We start from the raw sequence: 19500 nt of genomic DNA on the forward strand, positions 1-19500 counted from the left end.
AACCTATCCCTCTCCTGTAGCAAGGAATTGGAGTGTTACAGTGAGCCTGTCTTCTGCAGATACAGCAGTTCTTGAGCGAGTATTGTGCTTTGTGATATGAGGATACACTTCACTGAGCACATACAGAAATGTATGCTCATCCATTCTTAAGTAATTGATGTACGACATGCCCTCCACTATAAGCTCATGTAACAAGTTTTGTTGAATGCTTTTATTGTGTCATCGTAAAACCCATGGCTTCACCCAGGTACGTATCCTTTTTTTCTCCTGCTTCTCTTCAGCATGTGCACACGGTGCAATTGTGGTACATGCAACTGCTGTGGTTAATAACAAGTTGTTGTTGTCAGCCATCTTTGAACTTTGACGAAAAATATGATGACAGTGTAATACCCCTTTTTAGCGCCACGTCAAAGATCTTTGTCAAATATATTTGATGAATATTTGATCACACCTTTGATCAAATCTTTGACAAAGAAATTTGATACTGTAATATTGGCTTAGGCAGGTGGACAAGATGGTGGCGAATATGTGTGGGCGCGATTTTGCTTACATGATGTGCACAAAAAGTATAATACATTTCTGTATGAATTTATGTCTATCTTTGAAGCCACATTTCCCAAAAAAAAAAAAAAAAAAAAAAAAAAAAAAAAAAAAAAAAAAAAAAAAAAAAAAAAAAAATAATTAGAAACAGTCATGTAAGCACAGATGAATTATAGCGGGTCGACCAAAGTGTCCGATCCCACCTGTCGGCTTTGATCCATGACATAAGGCTGTTGTGGTGTGTGATGTCATGATGGCGTGGAATTTAGTTTTTGAGAGTGGCGTGTTTGTAGATGTCGTTTTGATGTGATCGGTGGTGTGTTAGGTGATATTTTTGGTTTAGTTTGCGTGCGTGGCGTGTTTAGAGATGGCGTATTGTTGCGGTTGGTGGTTCTCTCTGGTGGTGTGTTTATGGGTAGTGTGTTACATGGCGTATGGGGTTCATTTGCGTGATAGCATTGCAGGTGTGTGGTATCGGGACTGAGCTTTCAGCGGAATATTTTTCAGTGAGTTAATGATTTTAGTTTTGTTATTTCGACATTATTGTAGGTTTTTTTTGTGTGTGTGTGTGTGTGTGAATTTTGGTAAAGTGCTTTTTTTATGTCTTTGGTAGGTATGGATATCACTGACAAGGTCAACAGTTCTCGGTTGTCGGCGATGATGGGGGACAGTGTGTTGTCTCTAATAAAATTTCTTCAACTATTCGGATTTTTGGACAAAGTCATGAAGTGTTCAGTATGTCATGAAGAAAATGAGGTTTACTAAAGTTCTGGCATCCCAGACCAGGGACGGCTGTATGTGGAGATGTTGTAAAGGTAACAGGTCAAGGGAAGTGTTCGATTCCAATTTGGTTGATTTGTTGTGTTTCTTGAGGTAATGATGATTGTGGATGTGGTTGTAGTTTTGGGTTTTATGATTTGGTATCAGTTGTTTCTGTTGCCTATACAGGTCAAAGGAAGTGTTCGATTCCAATGTGTGGGATTGGAAGCTGCTGTTGAGCTATATAGGTCAAGGGAACTGCTATTTGTGGGATCGGGAGCTGATGTTGAGCTAGATAGGTCAAGGGATGTGTTCGATTCCAATTTGTGGGATCGGGAGCTGCTGTTGAGCTATTTAGGTCAAGGGAAGTGTCCGATTCCAGAGGATATAGTGTTAAGTGGAATTTCGGGAGTTTTGTGTTGTTGTCGGTTTTTTTCGTCATTTTGTATGGTTTGGTATGGTGGTGTGTGTCTAAATTTGTTTATATTTATTTTGTCCCCACCCAAACACCCCCCCCCCCCCTATTTCCTATGCTTGTCTCATTAGTTTCATTGGGTTTTTTTGTGGAACGTGTGTGTATTTTCGTGTTTGTGGTCATGTTTACATAATGACGTCATAGGCACCATATTGGAGTCGTAGTGTATGGTCGTTTCCGCTATATTTGTGACATCATGGCTCAAAGCAGACAGGTGGAATCAGATGCTTCTGTATTTCAATTATAGTGATGCAGCTAAAAGGATAGCATGTGTGAGGTGAACAAGTGAAATCACTAAACATAATGAACATATTTCAAGTTTACAAAGTGTAATCAACGGCCTCAGAAGAGAAAACCACAACCTGAAGTATGAAATTATGCAGCTGAAATCGAAGCAAAACATGGATGATATATTGAAAAAGAATGCCGATGATCTGGCAGAATGGAAGAAAGTATCCAATAAATGGGATGCATTAGATGCAAAAATGCCATTGACAGTAAATGATACGAGGTTTGAGAATGGAAACAAATTTAATATACTCTGTTCTAGAAACAATTTTCCAGTGAGTGACTCAGAAATAAAGCTGAATTTGAATGTTTTACAATTGACAATAACTTTTACCCAGACTGACACAGATTCAGATTCATTTATTTTACAATGATTCCTGGTCCTCAGAACCAACGGCATCGACAACAGGTAATATGATTTACCCATGGCCTTGGCAAATGTTCCAAAAAGTGTAAATTGTGATAAAAAAAGTTATATTTGTTTTGCCAAAGCCTGAACTTTCAGTGTCAAGAAGAGAAATTTCTGCTGTGAATAAAACAACAAAGGGTGTTCATATTTTTGCAGACAGTCATGGAAGAGGTATGGCCGAAATGGTAAAAAACAGTTTCAATAGTGCTGATATTTGTGGAATCGTGAAACCTGGTGTGAAAATTCAGGAAGTTGTAGTAGGCTGTGATCCTGAAAGAGTAAAAAACGATTATGTGATTTTAACAGGTGGTTCGGACAATGTAGCCTGCAATGATGGTTTTGGTGATACACAATTACTCAAGGAGAAATTTACGGTGCTTCAGCATTCTAAGGTATTTATTGTGAACATTCCAAAGAGACACGACTTAATCCCACAGTCCTGTGTAAATGAAGCTGTTTATCAAACAAACTCTAAATTAGCAAAGACCTGTAAACAGTTTAGCAATAATTGTGTTGTAGACACAAGTAATTTTCGAAGAGAATTATTTACCAGACAAGGCATGCACCTTAACAGGTCAGATAAACAAACCTTAGGTACTCTTTTAAATGCAGCAATCATGAAATAAATCAACAAAATATCTCCTCACTCGGAACCTATTCCCCTTAAATGGCTACAGCAATCCCATCAGACTAATTCTCAAGCTCAGAATTTCCATGAAACAGTTAACAGTGAGCCCATTGTTTCCAAACCCACAAATACTTTTTTAGGGGACAGCAGCTGCTTTCAGCAAATACCAAAGCTATAAAGCTATGACAATTTTTCACCATAATGTAGGAGGACTTATATGCAAAGTTAATGAAATTTCTGTTCTTTTAGATGACTCACAAAAGATAAAGAATGCCAATGTTTTATGCTTTAGTGAACATCAAATGAGAAATGTTGAAATGTTACAACTCAGTGGTTACTGTTTAGTAACATATTACTGTAGATCTATCATGAAGAATGGTGGAGTTGTAATTTACTTAAAAAATAACATATCATATACTACATTGAATTTAAAGAGCCACTGTATTGAACAAGATACTGAAATATGTGGCATAGTAATTACTGTAAGTGACCGTACAGTTGTAGTGTTAGCAGTATACAGAGCTCTCTCAGGGAACGTAAAGGTGTTCCTGAGGCAGTTAGATTCTGTCTTATTGCAAATGTACTCAAAATCCAAGGATCTAATAATTACAGGTGATTTCAATGTAGATTACCTAAATGAAAGCAATGGTAAAGTAGATCTACAACATCTAATTGATTCTTATAATGTGACGACAGTAGTAAATTTTCCAACTAGAGTTACCAAGAACTGTCAAAGTTTGATTGACAACATATTTATAGATCAGTCAACAGTATCAGTGTACAACCAATTCTTGGCCTTTCTGATCATGGTGGTCAATTGCTTACTGTCACTGACATCAATCTGAGCAACAGTTTTGAAAATTCTTGGAAATCTTTTAGGTTAATAAATGATGAAACCCTCCAAACTTTCAACACCGGCCTGCAAGAGATAGACTGGAGTCCAGTTTTCAATGAAACAAATGTGTACAAAAAGTATAATACATTTCTGTATGAATTTATGTCTATCTTTGAAGCCACATTTCCCAAAAAAAAAAAAAAAAAAAAAAAATTAGAAACAGTCATGTAAGCACTGTCAATAAGTCATGGATCACTGCAGGAATAAAAACATTCCACAGAACAAAGAGGATGCTATATTATTCCCTCAGAACTTGTAATGATCCAAAGAAATGTCAGCACTACAAACTTTACTGTAGCATCCTAAAGAAGGTAATAAATAAGTCAAAAAATATGTGCATTAAGTCTGAAATTGATAAGTCTGACAACACAATGAAAACAATTTGTAATGTAATAAAGCAGGTACAGGACACCCATTGAAATTAACGAAGGTACCAATATTGTAAAGAAGCCTGAAATGGTTGCAGAAATCTTCAACAGGTACTTTTTGTCAGCAGCTGAGAAGACAGGCTGTAAAGGTTCTGTGGACGAGTCATTGGCTCTTCTACAGAAAGTTATCAGTAATAGACCTCCACAATTATCCTTACCTTATGTTACAGTAAAAGAGATTGAAAGAATTATTACCTCATTAAAAAATAAGAAGTCTGTTGGTGTGGACAATATTTCCTGAAAAATAGTGAAATATTTCTATAAATATATAGATCCAGTCCTAAGCAACATATTCAATACATATCTGCAACAAGGAATAGTCCCTGACAGGCTAAAACTAACTGTAGTGGTATGACTAAAAAAGGTGATAAAAAAAATTTTACAAACTATCGTCCAATCTCCCTCTTCACCATCTTTTCGAAAATTCTTGAAAAACTCATGCATAGGTTGATTGACAATCATCTTAGCTTCCACAATATCCTAAATAAGAGTCAGTTTGGATTTTGTGCTGGTCTTTCCACAGAACAAGCAGTATTCTGTATCACCAACCAAGTTCTGGAAGCCATGAACAAAAAAATGTCTCCAGTAAGTATTTTTTGTTACCTCTCAAAAGCCTTTGATTGTGTAAACCATCTAATCCTTTTTAAAAGGCAGAATATTATGGTTTTGGTGGTACTGTTGGTTTGTAGCTCCAATCATACCTAAAAGACTGAAAGCAGACTGTAATGCTGAATGGCTCACCCAGAGAACCTGCCTCATCTGAGTGAGGCTCAATAAGTTGTGGAGTGCCACAAGGCTCTGTTTTGAGTCCACTGACATTTCTCATCTTCATTAATGATCTCCAATTTTGTTCTGATACAAACAGTAAATTTACTCTTTTTGCAGATGACACTACAATCATTATTGACGATTTTACAGACAACAATCTTGAACAAACTAAGAATAAAGTTTTCAATGATACTGTAAACTGGTTTTCTTCAAATGGTCTCTCACTCAATACAGATAAAACCCTTTATACGAGATTCCATACTCCACAAAGAAATCTGGAAGAAATTAACATAAGTGCAGAGATCAAGAAGTACAAAAAGCTGAGGTTACAAAATTCCTGGGTGCTTATATAGACAGCAAATGTAACTGGTCAGCACACATTCTTCATCTTTATAAAACACTTAGCTCAGAAATATTTTCACTACATGTTATTGCTTCAGTGGCTGAAGTAGATACAATTAAGGCTTCGTACTTCGGCTATTTTCATTCATTAATGTCATATGCTATTATATTTTGGGGGAACCAATCTCTCACAAAGAACATTTTCACTGCACAAAAATAAGCCATTAGAATAATGAGTGATGTCCATCACAGGCATTCTTACAGGCACCTGTTTCAAAAGATGGGGATCCTTACCACCTCCTCACAATATATCTTTTCCTTGTTGACCCTTGTCTGTAAAAACCCTTCTATCTACAAAGATAACAGCCAGTTTCATGACTATAACACAAGAACCAATAACAGTCTTCACATTGAACTGAAAAGCCTCACTATGGTTCAAAAAGGAGCTTATTTCTCTAGCATTAAGCTGTTTAATGCTCTCCAACCACACATCAAATGGCCTTCACAAAAGATTGCCAGCATTCAAACAAACTCTCAAGGAGTACCTGATAGGGAAATCTTTTTATACAGTTGATTAATATGTCAAAGAAAATGTATATAATTACTAAATTTGTAAATGTTGAAACTTAGTATAATTAATTTTATTTTGAGTACTATCATAGGCATATGACAATTATGTATTGGTATTCCTGTATTTAGTTTGGAATATTTAGTTTATCTTGACTCCTGTATATATTACATATCATTAACATGTGAAACAAAAATGTACTGTTAACTGAATATGCTGTTGTTTAGCTGATATCTTATTTACATTGTATCTTTTATTTATGTAAGATATACTTCAACTGTGTACAATCTGACACATTCCATATCGTGAATATATTACTCATCCTTAACATGTGAAACACAATTTTCTGTTAATTGATTGTGCTGTTGTTTAGTTGATTTTTATTTACATTGCATCTTTTTATTGTATTTATAAAAGTTATATTTGGAACTATGTAGAATCTGACATGTTCCATAACCTTGTGATTCATTCGCTACCAGGATCTATGGAACATGAAATTAAATATATAAATAAATGTACCAGTTTCTTTGGCTCTTCAGTGAAGAAATAACTTCGAGTGTGCCCCAGGGAAGTGTATTAGGACCCTTGCTGTTCATGTTGTATGTTAACGACGTTGCAGACAATATTAATAGTAAAATCAGGCTTTTTGGAGATGATGCAGTTACCTACAGTTAAGTTTGATCCGAAAGAAGCTGCACAAATATTCAATCAGATCTTGATAACCTTTAAAAGTGGTGTAGAAATTGGCAACTTGCTTCAAATGTTGAGAAATGTAAAGCTGTGCACCTTGCAAAACAGTAAAATGTAGTAGCCTATGGCTATAATTAGTGAGTAACTGTTGGAATTGGCCAACTCATACAAATGCCTGGGTGTAAGACTTTTAGGGGTATGAACTGGAATGATCACATAGTTTTGGTTCTGGGTAAAGCAGGTGGTAGACGTCAGTTTACTGGTAGAATACTGAGGAAGTACAATCAGTCTACAAAGCAGACTGCTTACAAATCACTCATGCTGTCAGTTCTATAAAATTGGTCATGTGTGTGGGACCCATGCCAGATAGGACAAACAAGGGATATTGAATGTATACAGAGAAGGGTAGCATGAATGGTCAAAGGTTTGTGTTGTCCGAGGGAGAGTGTCACAGAGATACTGAAGGAACTGAACTGGAAGACTATTGAAGGTAGATGATACTGTTGCGGGGAAGTTTAACGAACCAGCTTTAATTGATTACTCTAGGAATATATTACAACCTGCTACGTATCGCTCACAAAGGGATTGTGAGGATAAGATTAGAATAATTACTGCATGCACAGAGGCATACAAACAATCATTCTTCCCGTGCTCCATACATGAATGGAACAGGAGGAAACACTAATAACTGGTACAAGGGGATGCACCCTCTACCATGCACCTCAAGGTGGTTTGCAGAATATAGATGTAGAAGTAGGTGTAGATGTAGATTTAATTTCAATCAATAGTTATGTTAATCGTCATTGAATTGCTTTTATATTATCCCACATATCTCCATCAATATACAACGTACAGTTTAATTCAGATATTGCTCCATTCTCATATTTGCAAAATTAGCTATTCACAACATTTACATTTTCTCTTGTTACAAATTTCTTCAGATGACCCATGAACATGCTCTACTATATTCCATAATACCAAGTCCTAACCATAGCTTCATGGTCCTACATCATAATAACCCCTACTGCATCATCATCATCATCATCATCAGAACCCATGCAACCATAATTATCCTCATCACGCCTAACATCAACTAAATAACCCACATAAAATTTCTAACATGCCATCATACTCGTATTGCCTCAAATATTTACAATGTCATGAAAGTAGCAAAACAACATTCATCTGATCATCATCATCATAACATAGACAACATTCTGTACCATACCAGCCAATATAGCTTCATTCAAGTCAGGACAAGAGTAATATGTTTTGCTAACTTCTTTCTTATTGGACTTTCATAAAATTACAAAGTCAGACTGTTATAGATGACAGATGCTTTTATTTCCAGTTTAACACTTAATTACTTCTGTACTCTCCCACTAGTCATTCATTTTCATTGCAACAGCATGGCAGTAGAAACAACAAAACTAACCCCCTGCTTATCCACAATTTTACCCACAATCAATACAATTTTGCATAAGGATTGAGAAGGATCACAATTTTCCGAGACCCATTATAATAATTATTGAAATGTGACCCAACTGTGTGACAAAAGGATCTGGCAAATCCACATACAGTGCAATTATAGTACTTAATATTCCTCACTTCTGGTAATGGAATGATAATAAAGAAAGCTTAATTAAATGAATGATATCAAAAGTATTACTCAAGCTTCCACTCACAGCTAAGTTTTCCCAAAGTGTTTCAGTTAATAAAGTAAATCTGAACCATTGACTAGCCTAGGCAGAGCAACAGCAAACAACACCCTCATAAGAGCTCCTACTGTTAAAGGCAGCCAGCATATTTTTTAAAAAGTACAATTATGTACAAAGTTTCATTAATTACCAATTACTAACATAAATTTTAGTCCCTGACCTCCCATCCCCCTAATCAAATTCAGTGGCATCACTCATTCAACAACATTCAATGCAGCTTACAACCATAAGTGTAAAAAAATTCTTTATTTTTTGAACATCCTATAAGTAATAATTATGCTTAATTAAAATTGTACACAAGTTAATTTCATTGATTATACTAATCATGTTGTTAATTACAGCCAAATTAGTCATTAATCAACTTAACAAAATCTCCTTCCTCAAGTTAATTAGTACAGATCATGTATAGCAGATCTGCTTATAACACAGTTTACAAATCTCAGCAGACTGACATGTCATTAATATGAATGTAAATTAAATTAATTACAATACTTAATTGATTCATCACACAGTGATCAAAAACATTATTAGTTATCAGTGATCCCAATACAGTGTAAGTTTTGCATGAACCTTGTTATCATTCAAAGTTTAGTCTACATTATTATACTGAAATATCTCTAATACTTTGCTTTTACACAATCTTTGCCAAATTTATATTTTTCCTAACAGCTAAATTCTCTCACAGATAATCATTCCACCAATCAATTCTACAACAACAGTCTCTCACAAATTATTGGCTTTAGTTAATTGTAACTCAGTAAAACATTTCAACTTCATCATTCTTTCAGCAAATCCACCTCATTTAATAACTCAAGTCATAAGATTCTCCCACAATATGTCAATCAGTTAATGTATCTTTCATATTATCCATTTCTGTGTCTAATCAGGATAAAACAAAATGCAAAGTTGCAGTTTTAATCTTTAATTACTCATGGTTTCTTTAAAGCACTGTTAAATAGAAGTGAAGTACAAAATGAGTAAGTCCTCACTATATTCTTTGTTACTGTTCAGTATCAATTCCATGAGCATTCTTCATTAGTCATTAACTATTTATAATATTATTTCTTACTAGAAAGTCATGATATACCCACTCAGTCAAGATAAAGAACACCATAACTACAGTCTGTCTATAAACTGTGTCACTGTAATGCATTACACCATAGAAACACTCTTGTCACTAAATTTTAATGTAATTGCCCACTTATTAAACAAAGGAATTAACTATATTGATTATTTTTAATAATGTTGTATTTAATCAAGTTGACTGCAAATTAATTGGTTAATGACTTCAAATTAGAAAAAAATTATTAGCAAAGACTGTAACAGTATTACTGGCAAAATAATACGTAGTCACAGTTCATCCGTAGTCACTACCTCACAAGAAAAACAATAATTTTGTAGCTCTGTGAAACATGGTCTTCAATCATAATGCTATCTCAGTTATACTTAGCAATAGTAAAATCCCTCATCCTCTATGAGCTCATACTGGAACAAACAACTTTGACTGCAGACTACATTTTTTACAGTTATCAACTAGCAAACAACCTCCAAGCAAAACTCAAGTACTTCAGTTTTGAACTTCACTTAAAGAATAATTATGGTGCAATTTTTGGTATTAATCTTCACAATGCATTACACTGAGGTAACAAAAGTCATGAGAAAGCAATATGCATATACAGGGTGTTACAAAAAGGCCAAGCTATCAGGAAACATTCCTCACACACAAAGAAAGAAAATATGTTATGTGGACATGTGTCCGGAAACACTTACTTTTCATGTTAGAGCTCATTTATTACTTCTCTTCAAATCACATTAATCATGGAATGGAAACACACAGCAACAGAATGTACCAGCGTGACTTCAAACACTTTGTTACAGGAAATGTTCAAAATACCCCCGTTAGCGAGAATACATGCATCCACTCTCCGCCGCATGGAGTCCCTGATGCGCTGATGCAGCCCTGGAGAATGGAGTATTGTATCACTGCCGTCCACAATACGAGCACAAAGAGTCTCTACATTTGGTACCGGGGTTGCGTAGACAAGAGCTTTCAAATGCTCCCATAAACGAAAGTCAAGAGGGTTGAGGTCAGGAGAGCGTGGAGGCCATGGAATTGGTCCGCCTCTACCAATCCATCGGTTACCGAACCTGTTGTTGAGAAGCGTACAAACACTTCGACTGAAATGTGCAGGAGCTCCATCATGCATGAACCACATGTTGTGTTGTACTTGTAAAGGCACATGTTCTAGCAGCACAGGTAGAGTATCACGTATGAAATCATGATAACGTGCTCCATTGAGCGTAGGTGGAAGAACATGGGGCCCAATCAAGACATCACCAACAATGCCTGCCCAAACTTTCACAGAAAATCTGTGTTGATGACGTGATTGCACAATTGCGTGCGGATTCTCATCAGCCCACACATGTTGATTGTGAAAATTTACAATTTGATCACGTTGGAATGAAGCCTCATCTGTAAAGAGAACATTTGCACTGAAATGAGGATTGACACATTGTTGGGTGAACCATTCGCAGAAGTGTACCCGTGGAGGCCAATCAGCTGATAGTGCCTGCACACGCTGTACATGGTACAGAAACAACTGGTTCTCCCGTAGCACTCTCCATACAGTGACGTGGTCAACGTTACCTTGTACAGCAGCAACGTCTCTGACATTGACATTAGGGTTATCGTCAACTGCACGAAGAATGCCTCGTCCATTGCAGGTGTCCTCGTCATTCTAGGTCTTCCCCAGTCGTGAGTCATAGGCTGGAATGTTCCGTGCTCCCTAAGACGTCGATCAATTGCTTTGAACGTCTTCCTGTCGGGACACCTTCGTTCTGGAAATCTGTCTCGATACAAACGTACCGCGCCACGGCTATTGCCCCGTGCTAATCCATACATCAAATGGGCATCTACCAACTCCGCATTTGTAAACATTGCACTGACTGCAAAACCACGTTCGTGATGAACACTAACCTGTTGATGCTACGTACTGATGTGCTTGATGCTAGTACTGTAGAGCAATGAGTCGCATGTCAACACAAGCACGGAAGTCAACATTACCTTCTTTCAATTGGGCCAGATGCCAGTGAATCGAGGAAGTACAGTACATACTGACGAAACTAAAATGAGCTCTAACATGGAAATTAAGCGTTTCCGCACACATGTCCACATAACATCTTTTGTTTATTTGTGTGTGAGGAATGTTTCCTGAAAGTTTGGCCATACCTTTTTGTAACAGCCTGTATACAGATGACCAAAGTGTCACATACACAAGGTATACAAGGGCAGTTCATCAACAGAGCTCTCATTAGCGCTCAGGAGATTCCTGTGAAACAGTTCCTGACGTTACTATAGCTGCATGACGGGAATTAACAGACTTTGAGCGTGGAATATGAGTGGAGCTAGATACATGGGATAGTCCATTTTGGAAATCATTAGTAAATTCAAAATTTCATGATCTACAGCATCAAGAGTGTGCCGAGAGTACTGAAATTCAACCATTACCTCTTATCACAGACATCGCAGTGGTCAACGGCCTACACTTTAAGACCGAGAGAGCAGCGTTTGTGTAGAAGTGCCCTTGCTAACAAACAAGCAATGCTGCCTGCAATAATTGCAGAAATCAATTTGGTCTGTGTGACAAAAGTATCTTTTATGACAGTGCTGCAACATTTGACATTAATGGCTTATCGTAGCAGACAGCTGACGCGCAGTGCCTTTGCTAAGAGCATGTCATCACCTGCAGCACCCCTCCTGGGCTTATGACCATATCGGTTGGATGTTAGATGACTGGAAAACTGAAACCTGGTCAAATGGTTCAAATGGCTCTAAGCACTATGGAACTTAACATCTGAGGTCATCAGTCCCCTAGAACTTAGAACTACTTAAACCTAACTAACCTAAGGGCATCCATCCCCCAGGCAGGATTTGAACCTGTGACCGTAGCAGCAGCGCGGTTCCAGACTGAAGCGCCTAGAACTACTCGGCCACAGCTGCCGGCGAAACCTGGTCAGATGAGTCCTGAATTTAGTTGGAGAGAGCTAATGGCAGGGTTCGAGTGTGGCACACATCCATGAAGCCATAGAGCCAAGTTGTCAACAAGGCACTTTGCAAGCTGGTGGTGGCTCCGTAATGCTGTGTGTTGTGTTTACATGGAAAGTACTGGGTCCTCTTGTCCAACTGAACTGGTCATTGACTGGAAATTTTATGTTTGTCTATTTGAGAACATTTTCAGCCATTCATGGTCTTCATGTTCCCAACAACGATGGAATTTTTATGGATGATAATGCACCATGTCACCAGGCCAAAATATTTGCAGTTAGTTTGAAGAATATTCTGGACAGTTTGAGAAAATGATTTCGCCACACATACCGCCTGATGTGAACTCAACGAACGCTTACGGAACATAATCAAGAGGTCAGTTCATACACAAAATCCTGTACTGGAAATACTTCCACAATTTTGGACAGCTATAGAGGAAGCTTGGCTCAATATGTCTGAGGAGACTTCCAACAAGTTGTTGACTCCATACCACATCAAGCCGTTGTCCTATGCCAGGCAAAAACAGTTCAGACATGACATTAGGAAGTGTCTCATAACTTTTGTCACCTCAGTGTACATTTCTTAGTATTACTCAGTACTTATCAGAACCACAAAACTACACAGTATACTAAAACACTTTTCACCAAATACTGATTAATATGAACAATATGTAATTATTAGTTCATTAAGACATCTTATTGTAGTCTACTCCTTGATGTCAATCACTACATAGTATGTAATGCTGAACAATACAGCAGACCTACAAATGTCTAACTGACAAGACTATGTACAAAATTAATGTCCCCAGTAGTGAAACACAAAGATTTCTCAACATAACAACCTTCATAACAAAAAGAAAAAAAAAATAAATAAATAAAAGAACAGGAACTCATTCCACTAGAACTATGCAAAAATTTCCTATACTAGCTATTACGTATCACAACTGGTAATTTCCCATCATTACAGGTGAATTGGCATACTGCATCAGATTGCCTAGTATTAATTATTGGACACTGTGGATAACAAATTAATAACTAAAACTAATCACATATATTAGTAAGTATGATGAAAATAGCAAACAGCAAAATCAAATCAGCAAACGAAATAAAGAAAAATAAAAATGTTAGGTATTCTTGACATGACCTTAATCTTACCACAAAATCATGAGAAGCACAAAATGACTAAAATTCAGCTATGCCCTCAGTATTCACAGTACAGTGTATCTCTTATACTAAAACAGTCAAAAGCAACAAATATGACTCAGATTATCTCAGTGCAATATAAATCAATGTCAAAAGTTACCATCTATACAGAAAACAGAGTAAAGCAAAAGTTAACTCATGGAGACAAATTTCTCTGCTTTGCTAATGATATGTCAAGTTGTCTCCTATAGCGTCCCCAGGGCTATATTACGAAAATACTTAAAACAGTATTTATAAATTGAATAATATATTTTTATCACGTAGCCATAAAATAATAATTTCTCTGTCCAAGTTTCAAATGCAAAGAAATAATTTATGACAAAATGATCTAAAGAGGTGACAAGATACACTCTTTTGTTAATTCTTTAGTCATCTTCATTACTTCTTCTCTTGTCTTTATTGTGTAGCGATGGACATCTTGCGAGTGCTGGCAAATGTAAGCATATTTGTATGAGTTAAGCATATAATATACTGATTTAATATTATTGTGCACTTTTAATTTGTAAGAGGTGATCCCGATTTCATGTCCGCCTTCCTTGAATTAACCTACATTCAAGTAATTTACAGTTCAACAATCGATGCAGCCAACGACGCCATTACGTGGCGATATTAACTTATGAAAAATTAGCGGAAGCTGAAAACTCGCCCGCTATTAGCATAATATTAATTTTTCTCCACAGCCGCCCGACGTTGCAGAAAATACTTAGCTTTAAGATTCTTATTTTCAGTACCATAGCCGAGAGCCAGAGCCAGGACTCCGACTACAATACAAAGGTTAACAGAGGTAAGAAAAATACTCTCGCGCATGTGGGCCACAATTTTAATTAATAACTAAAGATTTCTTGCTTTAAAGTGAACTGACTAGCCGAGGAAATTAATATGAAAAGTTTATTACATTGTTCAACTTAAATATCATTTTTATTAAGGCCCACCACGTAAGTCGGCAACAATAAAAAAATAATAATAACAATAATATATATATTAAATTACGATGGATGCGAGACTCCATAACATCTCATTTAATACAAAACCACCATATTTCATGTCACAATTCAGCTTATTGTGAAGTCAGTGTCATCTTTAGTACTCCTATAAAATTACTGGCAACAGCAAACACAGACTACCAACTCAATGCAGATTAAAATCAGACTAAATTGGCGGGCACTACTGCCACAATTTAAATCTATACTACTATACAAAGACAAATCGATGTTGAAAATTATTGTTACAAAAACTCTCAAAAGGTTCTTGATGAATTTACTTCAAATCTTTACATCATACTCTAATAAACATTCGGATGGACATAGGCTATATATTTTAATAGATATATTTCATAACATAAATAAAAAAAGAATCTCGAAAATCTCTTGGCTGATTTACTTCAAATTTTAACACGATATTCTAATAAACATTTAGACAGATGTAGGCTGTGTATTTTTTAAAATAATAATGTATGAGGCTTTCTGTTGAAACTGTCTGCAATAAGAAAATATTGTGCTATGCTGCCCCCATGAAAATGTGCAGTTTCCTTTTCTTTCTCACAGTCAGTAGTTTTAACTGTGACAGCAGTGCATTTAAACAATTAGGCATATTGTTTCTCCCATATACACTCTTCCTCCTTATTTATGTAAAAAAACTGTATACACAACTATATAAATTGCATACACAACTACATGCTGTTTGGTTTTAGTTATCACAGTAGATTTTAACAGAAAACAGGAAAGTAGCATTTATGGCTTATCAGCTGATGATTAGAATCCTACTACAGAATCTAAAATGGTAGAAACTTTATAATCCTACCCATTTTCAGATTAAAACTATGTAATGTATTGTCACTATCCTCACAGATCCAGTTGCAGGAGAGGTCTCTCATACACTGTATGATTGCAATCAAGAGTTCGTTGCCTATAATGACAGAGCTCAAGGTCAGCAAGAGGGGTAACAGGAAATGGACAGAGAGGGAGGGGAATGGACATAGGGTGGAGGAGGAGATGGACTGAGACAGGAGGGAGAAGGAGGTAGAGACAGATAGGGGGAGGAGGAGATGGACGAAGTGAGGAGGAGGAAGTGATAGGCAGAGAGAACGAAGGAGAGGGAGATCAGAATGTATATCCAGTTCCCTTTTATGTTTAGCAGTTGTGAAGCATTACCAGGTCCACTAGTAAAAAATTCTAAGTAAATCAGCCAGGAGATTTTCAAGATTCTTTTTTTATTTATGTTATGAAGTATACCTATTAAAATATGTAGCCTATGCCTATCCAAGTATTTATTAGAATATCACGTAAATATTTTAAGTAAATCTTTCAAGAACTATTTTAGATTTTTACTAACAACATTTCTACTTTATGTGATATGTATGTATTTATATACAAACATATTAAAAGAATATGTAGCCTATGTCCTTCCAAATGTTTATTAGAGTATCATGTAAAGATTTGAAGTAAATCCATCAAGACCCTTTCGAGAGTTTTCACAACAATAATTTTCAACATCGATTTGTCTTTGTATAGTAGTATAGATTTAAATTGTGGAGCAGCACCTGCCAATTTGTCTGACTTTAATCTGCATTGAGTTGGTAGTCTGTGTGTGCTGTTGCCAGTAATTTTATAGGAGTACTAAAGATAACACTAGTAAAATATAGCACCTGTTATATCCCCGGAGGACCTAGTGGGCAAGATTGTTGCAGCAGCAAGATATCTTCAACATACACCGCGTATCTTTGAGGCGGTGCGCCGTTCAATGCAGTGATAGTGTCAGGTGTTTCTTGATGCATCTGGACAAAACTTGGAACATCTCCTGTAGTGGTTGTCCATTTGTAGCACATGACTAAATAATTGCAGTGCCATTTAGTAGCCCCAGATGGCCTCTGCAACCTAAGGTTCCTACATGATTACTGATCCTAGTTGTCTCCCTGATGTACCATGTCAGTTGAACCACCCTGTATATGTATACGTATTTTTGTGTGTGTGTGTGTGTGTGTGTGTGTGTGTGTGTGTGTGTGTGTGTGTGTGTCTACAGATCTATGTATATATTGTAAAACTTTTTTGAAGACTATTGTAAATTTAGTTCAATATTTGATCTCTATTCAGAGAACATCTAACAATTTGACTGATGTACACACACTTTTGACACATGACCAAGTTTATGATGACAGTACAAGAAAAAAGGATGCAAGGATGAGGTACATTGTTTAAATGATGATTCATTATTAGAATTACTTTACTTCAGTCTTCGAAAAAGTTACAGAAATAAATGATAAGCTACACAGTTCTCTACTAGACTAGAATGTGACTAAAAGTCATGATCACAGGGACAAAACTGTGACATTGCTCTGTACCATGTTTTTATTTGACAGAGCACATATGTTTTCTCATGGTGGAATTGGAATAACCAAGAATACAACCATTTTGTTTGCATTGGGCAAACTGTGTGTTTTTTCGTCCAAAGAGTGGACTACGGCAGTGAGCTTTTTCCACCATTACTCTTTGTGCAAGGAAGAACATATGCAATTGTATGCATTGCATCACTTACTTTTCGTCTTGCACTCTCCGTACTTTCACAAAATGTAGCTTTGTTAGACACCATCTGATACCAATATTCAGTCGTTTCCCCCTTTCTGTGCTACATTACAGTAGGAAGATTATGCACTTCCATACTAAGTCATGACTTGCCTTACACCACTGCACACTTCAGTAAGAGAGAACAAGTCGATGAGTAGGAACAGATCACAGTTCCACCATTTTCAGACTCTTCGTACTTGAAGAACGACAGTGGGAAGGAAGAAAGCTAATATAGCACTGACATAGTAATGGAGTCTTTATTTTTAAGGTATGCAACCCTCAACATTAGACTCATAATCACTCTGTTTCTTGTCTCTACTCTGAAGATGCATTTTAATGTAGACCAACCATCACTCTTTCCAGGGAAGAGCCAGGAGATGCCATATTGTATTTGAAATGTAACATGCATTTTTTTGAAAGTATGCCATTTCAAGGGAATGCCACAAAGATCCATCAAAAACACATTGTTCTTAGTAAGATTTGTTATAATTAAATGTCAGTTAATCACATATCTACTTTAAAGCCTTTAGGACATTGTAATGTACAAGACATGTCGCATGGTCTCATCTAAAATCTGAATCAAATCCATGCATTATTTGATTGCTATCATCTCCTAATAAACAGAGTGAAGTTAACAGCTGAATTCTTAATCACAGTACCATCTAAACTATAGCAACATGAGCAAAGCCCAGTTTACAACTAGCACTCCCTTGCAGAATTTACGCTGAAATTGATCAATCTGTCACTACCTGCACTTTATACAATGGTGACTGACCATTCTCTTACTGAAAGCAATCTCTCTGAATCTCACCAGAAGCAGATAAGCCAACACCATTGCACTATTATCTGGCTGTGATGAAGTGCATTTGATACAAGCTTGCAAAACCAGTTATTTATTCCACTCGCATACTGGAGGAAATGAACAGAAGTAAGACAGGCTGCAATAAGTAAGGAAGTAAATGGTAAATGATAAAATCCACTACAATTCTAAAAATTATTTATTTCTAAAAAGGAAAGCACTGTCCTGTTTCAGGACATATGGCTCACCTTCAGGTGCAGCCACAAAATTTTAAATCAATAATAATACCTATCCACATGGTTAAGATAATCAAAGCTTAACAGTATCAACAGAAATTCTTAGAAAAAAACTTGTATGTACATTAAAATGTCAGTCCATACAGCATGCATAACTAGATAACCTATTTTAACCTTAGATATGCATCCTTTGTGGACTCACATTTTAATGTACGTATAGGGGGCTTTTCTATGAATTTCTGTTGCTTCTCTTTAGATTTGATTATTTTAACCTTGTGGCGAGGTAGTGGGACATTTATAATTCATTAAAAATTTTGTGGACACACCTGAAGATGTGGCATATGTTCTCAAACTGGGTAGTGCTTTCCTTTTTAGAAATAAATAATTTTTACAAACCTAATGGCTTTTTTCATTGACAATGAACAACAGTTGTGGATGTCACATCAAAAGAAAGAAAGAAATATGACATAAGCGTTCTCCTTCACCACTGGCAGACCTATCAACTTCCAGCAGTACAAAAATTAAGACCAGTTTGTTGCTGGCAACAAATTGTGGCACAAATTGCACACTAACTTTGTGAAAGCTGGACATCCCTTTCAACATAGATCTACACAGTGATGCTTGATAGGAAGCTTGTTCACTTTTCACTACATACAAATTCTTTTACTTACCTTTTGAGTTTTCTAATAGGTTCTGAGACTTGCTTATTAATTTAATAAAAGTATATTCTGTAATATTCAGTGGTCTGTAAATACAAGTATTCTCTCTCTGGAGTTAATTTGTTCGATTGGCTTTTTTACAAGAGATCTTACATTACCTGCAGTAAGATTTTTGTAATTTCTTGTTTCAAGTCTTGTATTTAACATGTTCCAAAGTGGCTACTGAATAGAAATAATGATCAAGTCAGAATGACCTTAGAGTTTTACGAAAAAGCGAGAATGATGAAATCATTTTTGTCTTATGTGGAGTAATGTTGTAAAATAGTGTTCTACTATTTGTAATGGAAATTTTATGAACTGATGTCTTTAATGACTGGAGATGAATTTTACTTTTTGCCTTATAACATGTTTGTGGGTACTGAAATTTTTGTTTACGTATACTACAGACAAAACGAAATGATTAGCATATGGACAAGGGAGGAAATATAAAG

Source organism: Schistocerca piceifrons, chromosome 6 (genome assembly GCF_021461385.2).
Source record: "Schistocerca piceifrons isolate TAMUIC-IGC-003096 chromosome 6, iqSchPice1.1, whole genome shotgun sequence".
In the NCBI taxonomy this organism is placed as follows: domain Eukaryota; kingdom Metazoa; phylum Arthropoda; class Insecta; order Orthoptera; family Acrididae; genus Schistocerca; species Schistocerca piceifrons.